Raw genomic sequence first — 9,499 nt, 5'->3', positions numbered from 1 at the left:
CGAAAGGAGTTTGGAGCTGGTCCTCGTCCTTGTGGGGGAAAAAGCCATGTTCTGGGAGCAGAAAGGAGCTCACAGCTTGTCCTTGTCCTGCGAGGCACAGAAGGCTCAGAGATGAGAAAAAGCGACATCCTGAGGAGGAAGAAGCTGAGACAGAGGAGGGTGAGTTGCATATCTTGCACGCTGGAGAGGACTTGCTTGCTGGGTCTGGACACGTCAGGGACGTGGTTGCGTGTCCCATCGTGCCAGATCACTACTTCCCATCTTCCCCATCCTTCCCCACCCCTGCATTCTTTAGCATATTTGGACTGTGGTGCAGCCCCTTTGGGCTGTGTGAGGTGAGGGAGAAAAGAATTGACCCTACTTTTCTTTTCTCCATACTTTACTTTACTTTTCTTGTCTTCTTCTCCCCTGATTAAATGATGGCCAAGTGTCTTGTGTAAATAAGATTTTATAAGAAAGACTACGTGTGAGGTAAATCTGCTCTTTCGTGCCTTTTGATTTCTTACCTGTAATACTTGCTTTTAAATTATTGCTTGTGTGTGTAATAAATAATTGTTTGGCGTTATTTCTAATCTGTCTCGGTTGTCCTTTCCTTCATTATTCCGACACGGTGTACAAGTGTAGTTAGACAGGAAGTTGTACCCCAACTGATTTACTCAGTTAGCCGGTGCTGCATCTATCTGTTCCACTCGGCAAAAGATCACCAGGTGTGGTGCTGAGGGCGTGGCCTCGAGTTAGGGTACCGTGGAAACGTTGAAGCATAATCCTGCTACTCCGTTGGTCTAAGTCAAGCGGCTATGGCTGTGTTAGAACTACAGCCCGTTGGACCGTGGAGTTATCTGTGGTCAGCGGCCTCAGGACTGGGTGTTTAGGAGAACCTCGAGTGCTTCCCCTCATGGCGAGCCCTGAACTCCGGGCCATAATATTTGCTATGAATCATGTTTGGGAGGAAGGAGGGGAGGGGGATAGGTAGGGAGTGGTGGGGGTGGGAGTTGTATGGGCTGTGAGTGCTGTTATAAATGTTTTTTTTTGTTGTTTGCTTTGGGGGCCCCAACATAAATTGTACCAGATTTTTGCATCTGTTGGTGAAAGGAGAAGTGTCCGTTTGTGTGCGTGTTTATGTGTGTCATAACCACTGCCGTCACTAGCAAATTGCATTAACAGGAAATGGTGCAAACCCAGCTACTCTCTTCCACAGATATTTCAGCTAGTCTGATTTCCATTAAGGAACAGAACAATTATGGTTAACTATCTTGAAATGGCCACTCTCATCTAAATGCTGAAAATTATGTTTCAAAGACTATTTTAATCACAGATTTCACACGAGCAATGTTGGGTTAAATGTGCCCGGCGAGCAGAACCGAGAAAGTGTAAACACACAGTGCATGCACAAAATGCCTCATTTAGCATTCATACGTCATGAACGTCACGTATTCGAGAAAATGACGTGAAATGATCGATTTAGTCGGGACAGAGCTATTCAAATCTTGAAAATATTGAATACTTTAAAATATTGAACACTGGAATTCCTGGGTTAAAAAAAATGAAGATAAATTTTTTGGGGGGGAAATATATTGTTTGCAGAAAAAATTAAATTGCAATTCAAACAATTGCATCACAATGCCAAAAATAATTTTAAAAATCCAAAAGCAGCACAACAAGAAAAAGAGTGGATTGCATTCGATAGATTGTGTCAACAACATTACTTTCATGCAAATAAACTTTATGAATTTGCATGTTTTATTATTAATAATAATATTTGGGGTGGCATCACTTCTGGTTTGTTCACATGAGGTTGTGTAAGCTCCTATGCCAGATCAAGACTAATGTTTTTTGCGTATTTTGTTCTTGAGATTTGTGTCAGGGGTTGAAGGTTTTGTATCTACAAAAATTGCAATTGTGTTCATAGCAGTTTAGTGGGTATTTGGATTAGTTTATTGAAAGATGGAGGATGAGGCCTTGAGTTTAAGTCTAGCATTTAAGTGAGTTGGGGCCTTGGGAATATGGTGGGGAAAATGAGTATAAATAGAGAGTGAAGGAGAAAGGAAGTGGAGTGCATAAAATGTGATTGATGCTTATAATGTAGGCAGGGAAGCAGGGAGTACCCACTGTTGTAGGATGTGTGAGGAAATAGCCACTTAAGGATAGTTGTTATGGTGAAAGAGCAGATAAATAATTTGGAGCAAGTTGAGCAGAATGTGAGAAATTGTAGAAAATAGTCAGCCCACCTGGTGTTAATTAAACGGTAGAAACACTGACTCAAACTTAGGACTCTAAGATCCCAAGCCAGCCACCCTAACCGCTAAGCCAACACCAGGCTTCAGAGAAGGTTCAGTGCAGGGCTAGAAGATTGATTCTGGGCCTAGCAAGATTCAGCTATTAGTAGTGCCTCAAGGAGATTTGGCTTTGTACATTAGAAAGGAGGTTGTTATGAGGAGATATGATAGATATGTTTACGGAAATGAAGGGTATAGACAAAATAAGTGCAGAATAATTAGTCAGCAAAGTAGACAATGATAGGACCAGGGGCTGAGAGTAAAGAAGAGGAGAGAAAAGGCAGGGGTCTTTCACTCAGCAGAGTGGTTGATGCTTGGAATGGTCTCCTTGGAAAGATGGTGGCAGCAGAAACGGAAGGTAAGTTTAAATTGGAATTGGATAGGTACCTGGAAGTATTGGAAATAGAGCAGTATAGGGATGTTGGCAGGACTTTTAGGTCGCTTGAGCATTGATGGGTGATTGTGTGCGTGTGTGTGGAGTGTGAAGGGGTCTCATCAAGGTGTGGTGTGCGGTTGATGTGGTATGTCGTTGATTGATGTGTGTTTCTCACCAAAGAACCACCTTTGCCCACTCTCCCCCACCCCCAGAAAGAAAGAAAAAACATTTTGCATATATATATATATATATATATATATATATATATATATTGATGTGGTACAGGCATGATTGGCTAAGTGTCCTCCTCCTGCATCTAAATTCCTTGTGTGCAACAAGACTTGGCCCAGCAATGTGAGGAATGATTGGATGCATTCCGCCCCTCGGGCGGGTACTGCATTTGCTAGTGCACACTATGCATGCGACTGCCTTATGCACTAGGTAGGTTAGGTAGGTTAGGAATGCACTAGGTAGGTTAGGAATAATATCGATGTAAAAAGCCAATTGAAAAATAAAACAACAAAAGAGAAATTTATGAATATGCATCAATGGATATGCCTCCACTAATTGCTGACATCAGCCCACAGTTCCGTTTGATCTCAGTTGAAGGTCACATGAAAAATTGAAGGTTGGGTGTGTGAGTGAGAGATAGAGATAAACAATATCACATGCTTCTAATGTGGGTACAAATGGTACATGACCTTTGAACTTTGACCTGTTGATTCAAATTAGTATTACAGTCCATTTTTCTTCCAAGTTTGGTTGAAATCATTTCAGTAGTTCATAAATTATTGCGGAAACAAAATGAGTTTCAATTAAAGGGCACATCACATGAGACCTTCCACCTTTTGAACCCAAAATGTAATATAACCTCTTTATGTTTGTATCACATTCTATATTTGTGCCATGTTTGGTTGAAAATTCCTTCAGTAGTTTGTTCACAAGTTATCGCAGTTACAAATATTTTCTCTTGCAGGTCACATGGCCTTTAACCCTTTGAACCCAATATCTAACTCGTATGACAATCTAACTTGTTGATGCTCGTATGACAATCTGTACTTGTAACAAGTTTGGTTGAAATCCCATCAATCGTTCACAAGATATCTTCATCACAAAAAAACTGATTACGTAAGGACGGAAAACCTGACAACATAATGCCTCTGGCCTTTGGCTGTGGAGGCATTTCATAAGAAACCATTTCTTGATCATTAATTTAACCTTCTGTGGCAATTCTGTAATTTATATAAATGGTACCAAATAGTAATAAAGATACCTTTGGAATGTCATATACGTGGGTCACTATGTTTACTAATCCTCTACCCCTCCACCCCTCTACCAACACCGAGCTCCCAGTGTTGTGTAATCTTTCATTCTAAACTGTGTAGTAAAGTGCACTACCTATGCAATATATGGAAGAGTTTTCTTATGCCCCCCCCCCTGACCCCAACCACCCTATGTCATCCATACAAGTCTCCTCCTTTTCCTTACTCTTTTCCTTCCAAACTTCTTTCACTACTCCGTGCACGCTCCCTTACCCTCCTTTCCCTCTTCTTTTATCATCCCTTCTCATCCTTTTTATCAACTTGAGTACATTTCAGTGGAGGAAGTTTAGCTATTAGATTTAATTTTAGTTAATTTTTGTCAAAGTATCATTAACCCAAGTGAACCTTTGGGTTTGCATCCTGGGCATTTGTTATAATTTTTTTTTTTTTTTGGTGGTGAGGGGTGGAGAAAAGAAGATGGGTTGGTGGGGGTAGGGGGTGCCAGGTCAATGAATTTATCACATGCTGGATGTCGTTGTCCTGAAGATCCTTGATTCGGTTGGATTTTTGTCTGTCGAATGCCCTTTCTTTTTTTTTCTTTTTTTTAATTCTCTCTATTTTCAGCAAGTTGGAGTTTGTTCTTTTTTTCTTCATCCCAAAACTTTTGCATAACTGTTCTCCATGGAGCAACCACAAACTTCCTCTTCCTGTGAGCACCAGCTGGTGATACCATTAATCTTTCAAAGAGGGAAGTGACTAAAGCAATACTCCTGTTTTCCATATCATGCTTTCAACTTTGCAGACATGACGTGCTTGCCTTTGCAGATTTTGTGATCCAGGTTGTGCTGCATATTTTGAGTTGTAAACGTATATCTTCCAGAAACCTAATATCAGCAGGACTGGTGCTGTTCACTAGTTTAAGGTTTATTTGCTTTTCTAAAAGAAAGCAATCACTCCAGAAGGATTGTCAAACGAACCCACCTATATATTTTCTTGGTCACCCATCTATACTGGAAGAGCTTCAGTCTCTTGAACTTATAGGCCTCACCTTCAGCCATGACCTTTCCTTGGCTAACCACATAGCAAAGGAGGAGGAGGAGGAGATTGGGACCATACTCTCTGCAGAGCGTTGGTGCTGCTTAAGCAGTCTCCTTGGCTATTGAGCACAATCCTGGATGTGTCGCCACTCCGACACAGTATACCAGCATGCTGGTACTCATTTTGCCGACCTCGGAAGGATGACGGGCCGAGTTAACCCCACCTGGTATTAATTCAACAGCTAAGCAGGATTTGAACTCAGGACCCTCTGATCTAAAGCCTGCCACCCTAACCATGAAGCCAACATCAGGCATACATAACAAAGGCAGCGAGCAAATCCAGTCAAACTGGGGATTCTCCGTCGATCCAAGTCTTCTAATGAAAAATCAAAGCGATTCAGTCTACAAGGCCTTTGTAACACAATGGGGTACTTCTTTTCACTATGGGCTGGCACCCCAGCATCACATCTGTCTCTCCTTTATTCTGTGGTGTCTCATTCTCTAAAAGTTATTGGAATCTACCATGATAAGGCTGAAACACATGTTCTGTTTCACTGAGATTGCAGGCCTGTCCGGTAGTCTCCGTTTTCTACCGTATGTTTTTCCAATATTGCTCCCTCTGCTTTCTCAGTTCTCCAACACTCCCTATCTACTCATGGACACACGTGTTCTTCCATTAACCACTTCCTGGTTAAACTTCCAAATCCAGGTTGACTGGGCACTCTTTTATTCCTTGCTTCTCCTGTCTCTGGAACCACCTTCTGGAGGCTGTTCTGTCTTGCTCTTCTTTTTAGGACTTCAATCAGGCAATGTACCCTTTGTTATCCCCATTAACCTTTCCTAACTCAACCATTTTACTTGCTCGTTTCAGTTTACTCCCCTACTACCTCTCTTATTTTCCTGTTTGTTCATTAACTTGATGGTTGTCCCACTGTCAGTTCTACTTGCTCTTTCATGAACCTCACTCCTGTAAAGGAAAAAAACAAAAACGTTTCCTACAACTACCATTATAATTTATCCGAGTAATATTATTGTGCACAAAATAGTGATGTGGTCAATTAATTATTTATCGTGCATTGTGATTAAATCATACATCCTGCCTTGTTTCATTGGGAACGTGCTTAGAAGGATTCATTTTTAATGGTAGTTAGTGCACAATCTTAATGTGATCTCTTGTCTGTATAATGCATACTACGTGTTTACGAATCTTATTCGAACTGCTGACGCTCATGACTCAAACCACATTACCCTTGTATTCAAAGGTGGTTGCCTGTACTAGAGCACCTTAGGGAAGCACACATGATGTTATATAGCTTTGGCATCCACTCCAGTGCTTGGCTAAACACACAAGGAAGAAAATTGATATTGATGCTGGTATCACAATTTTTTGTCACCGTTTATGTTTACATTAAGTGCACAATTTTCACTTCCTTCACACTTGCAGTCACCTTGATTGTCAGGCATGACAACTTGGTATTGCAGTCGAGTGCCGTTATAATAAGTCAATATGTTCCATGGACAGTTTTTGGTATTGAAAGTCTGTTATGCATATTGGGACTCCCTCCTCCCCACCCCCCCTCCCAATCCCTGTTTTGCCATGTAATAGTGAAAATAAATGAATGACTACTCTCTTCTGCTATTTCCCTGTGGGGTCAGCTGGGAAAAGCTGAAAATTTTTTGGCTGAATCTCATGAATTGGCTGCCACCTCTGAGATTCAACTGAAGGTGATTTGGCCAGGGTGTCGGAGATAACTCAGCCACTCTTCTTTTTTCAAGGCACCACTGGATCTTTAACATCTACCAACTCATGATAAAAGATGGATATTCTGGCTTGATTCCCTACTTGAAGGACAGCGCACTTTGTGGTGCAACGTCCTCCATGAGATTCATCAACCCGAAAGTTTATAGTCAGTTCGGGAATCAAATTCAGGCTAGACAGCTCAATGGTCAGTGTTCTATCTCTGTACCATCCTTCCTTACAATCAAGAAGTTGTCTTTTGAGCTCGAGCTATTTTAACAGCATGATGGCCAAACTTAAATGTCTTGCATGTGCGATGATGAGCATCACGTTTATTATCCCCATCTCGCATGTATTCTTTATCACTACTAGTAGAGACCTGTGGAACATCCTCACAATGTAAAATTTGACTTCACGTCCTCAACCTCTCATCCCCCAACTCTGACCCATCTCTGCTCTCCCTCCTCCACCAACCCCAAGTTCTCACCCCCCTCCCAACCCCAAGGTGTGGATTCTTTACCAACTTCAAGCCTTCAAACAATCCTCCCCCCCAAAGCCCCAATGCTTCAACCTTCCCCCAGCACAACTGTCCCATCTTTCTCCTCCCCCCCCCCAACTCCCAACCCCAACTCTGTCCTCACCCTCCTCCCGCTCATAATAGCAAACGGGCATTCCCACATCGGTCATTGCATATTTCTTCATCACTTCATCAAAACAGTGGAATATTTAATGCTTTGTAGCACACATTTGTGATTTATAATATAATGCTATCACCGACTTCATAAAAACCACGATCGAAACAGCTCCTCCATGTCACGATCGCCAGTCCAACTCTCAATCCTGCGAGATACACGGAAACCCCTTGGAATTGCATCTCTCATTCGCTGAGGCCTCTACTTAATGTGATCTTCACAACACCCATGACTCCTATCGGCTCCAATGTTTCAATATTTGATGATCCTTTTAACAGTCGCTTTGGTCGTTTTACACTGAATTGAAAACTTGTAGGGGGGGCATATTGATTATGAATATGACAGCTCTGAAAACGTCTTTGGCTTTGCATAGCACCAACATGGCGGCCGTATGGATTTTCAGGTTGAAATTGTGGGTAGAGTTAGGCCAGCTGTCCAACCAATGGATGGAACGGAATATTACTCATGGATGGACAAACAAGCGTATTATTATATTGATCATAGCGAAACTATACATAACAAAAGGTACTTAGCATTTTGCTATCTACTCACTGATTCCTCAAGTGATAATTCTATATTTCCGGATTAAAACTTCATTTCTCACTCGCAATACCCTATATCGATTAATTTATTGGACACAAAAGACATTAAAATGGTGATCAAAATTGGTTTTGTTTCAAATGACTAGATGCAGTTGCACAACGTCAGTACAATTCAGAACATTTATTAAACAAACAAACAGATTTTAATTTGTGTGCACAGGAGGTTGTGGACAAACGCACTCCAGATCACTCAAATACAAGTGAAGAATCTTAGTCTTTATATAGTTTTTAAAAAATCATTTTCTGACACTGGCGCCAGTTCGCCTGGTCTTGACATTTTCCAGGTGAACCTTATCTTTAGTCTTCTTAGACAGCTCCTGCTTAAATGGATAGAACACATATTCAAATCCGGACATATTAATCGCACAGAATGCTAGAATGACGTCAAACGCCAACTCTAATGGCCATTAAAACAAATTTCCATCCTATGTAGGTTAAAAAGTCAGTCTGCTTCTCCCAAAACTGGGAAGATATATTATCTTGAAGCGACTAGAGCTTAGTGGATACATCTGAACATTTTCTTAAATCCACATTCCAACTTGTTTGTGTCTTTTATAAAAAATTATTTAAGATAGCTTTAAAACGATAGGCAATTCTTCTTATATTCAACTTACTGGCAAAGTTCAACCTGTTTACACTTTTAATTTTACAGGTCATCTTTCCATACAGAGGAGAAATATAATTATGTTAATTCCAAATGGATACATACTTTAAAACATCATATCATATTTGAGTACATTTTATTTCAAGTTTAATATATTTTATTTTAATATCAAGTTTTAATCATCATCAATTATTTATTTTATCACCTTCAAACCCATTATGATAAAAATGTATCAACATGACCAATAGTGGTTTTTAGCAGCATCTCACGTAGCGAACCGCTGCTCTAAGAGAGCTCGGCGGCGTTGTTGTTGTTGTTCTTCTTCTTGTGAAGACAAAACCTTTATATTAGGACTCGGCTCCTTTTATATACACTATCCGGATCTCCTTAAATACTAAACACTTGTACACATCCTCGCATTGAGGGTGCCTTTTGAGAGCGTCTATCATGAACTTTTAAATATATTCGGACATTTGCTTTAAAGTTTCGAAAAGTTCACGTTACTATTTAGAGATTATTCCATTTAATATATTGTAATTTCGTAAATACATTATTTATTTTGTAAATACACGATATTTCGTAAATACGTAAATACACTATGACGGGTCTCGCTATTGGCTTAATCAAGGCACGTGATGAAATATCGGATGCTGTTGTTGTTGTTGTTGTTGTTTTTGGTTTTGTTTTGTCCGACAAAACCTTTTAGGACGCTGCTCTTGGACATATTTGTCCTTGTTATTTATTGATTACATTTCCCATATTCAATTTTCTTATCGAATCTTGTTTTATTTTATTTCCTCCGTTTGTCTGGAACAATTTAATTTTGTGCAAAATATGCTCCAGGGCATTCCACATGGCCTGACATTTCAATTTTGTGGGCTGTGGTGAATTTGTGAAGGATTGAAAATGCCC

General features: G+C 40.4%; 1 protein-coding gene across 1 annotated transcript in view; it reads left to right on the top strand.

The window, feature by feature from the left end:
• ECE2 (endothelin converting enzyme 2) overlaps nucleotides 1-9,499 on the top strand; it is a 111,074-nt gene that overhangs the window by 45,370 nt on the left and 56,205 nt on the right. The window lies entirely within an intron of this gene.

The sequence above is a fragment of the Eptatretus burgeri genome, chromosome 9, assembly GCF_056783735.1.
Source record: "Eptatretus burgeri isolate ZD-2024b chromosome 9, Ebu_testis_v1, whole genome shotgun sequence".
In the NCBI taxonomy this organism is placed as follows: domain Eukaryota; kingdom Metazoa; phylum Chordata; class Myxini; order Myxiniformes; family Myxinidae; genus Eptatretus; species Eptatretus burgeri.
Note: the sequence above shows the minus strand (reverse complement) of the source record. Positions and strands in the feature narration are given on the sequence as shown.